Source organism: Sinocyclocheilus anshuiensis, unplaced genomic scaffold (assembly GCF_001515605.1).
Source record: "Sinocyclocheilus anshuiensis isolate Anshui unplaced genomic scaffold, SAMN03320099.WGS_v1.1 scaffold199, whole genome shotgun sequence".
NCBI classification, from domain to species: domain Eukaryota; kingdom Metazoa; phylum Chordata; class Actinopteri; order Cypriniformes; family Cyprinidae; genus Sinocyclocheilus; species Sinocyclocheilus anshuiensis.
This window is the reverse complement of record NW_015552582.1, coordinates 3,116,210-3,116,902: the sequence shown is the minus strand read 5'-3', so window position 1 is coordinate 3,116,902 and position 693 is coordinate 3,116,210. Positions and strand designations below refer to the sequence as shown.

Here is a 693-nt window from a genome sequence, read left to right as displayed (position 1 = left end):
TCTTTGGAACCTCCCCATTAAAAAAAAAAAAAAGATAAGGGACAGAAAACACCCGCCCCCTCTGTAGGCGTTGCATTATTCCCGCATACGTGATGCTGAGAGATGAGAGAGAGTATCCTGCTTAACTTCACTGCTGCCAGGTACATGATTACAGAGACGCCCAACACGACGTTCACACAACAAGTGAATACAACCGATTTACGTGAAGCAATTAGCGGTAGTGATAGGAATAACGTGATGGTTTGAAGTGGAAATCCTCTATTCCGCAGTGGTGAGGCGCGAAAACGAGGAGGCGAAGCAGTGATGCGGACAGCTGACAGAAACTGCGTCACTCAGCAGATTGAAGTGGGCAACCCCCGTCCTTCCCTAAGGATGCTAGTACAGTTACTACTTCAAATAAAGATAATAGAGTGTACGACGCGATAATGTACTAGAATAAACGGTCGTGGCGCGCGCAACAAAATAAGCGGAAGCGTCAAAACGCGTGAATGTTTTGTGTTTTAGTCTCTCCCTAAAGAAATCACCAGCAGCGTCCAAAAATTCCTCCACTCTTAAGATGTATTAAGTATTGAATCATTACATGTCTCATTATTACAGTATTGTTTGGTAAGCAGCTAACGAATACTATACGAAACAAATATATTATACTTGGGGGGGGGGGGGGGTTTATATTATAAATACCTTCAGGCACCT

At 43.7% G+C, this 693-nt stretch overlaps 1 protein-coding gene across 1 annotated transcript in view; it reads right to left on the bottom strand.

The window, feature by feature from the left end:
• The window catches only part of LOC107665370 (serine/threonine-protein phosphatase 4 regulatory subunit 4-like), a 24,059-nt gene that overhangs the window by 22,368 nt on the left and 998 nt on the right, over positions 1-693 (bottom strand). The window lies entirely within an intron of this gene.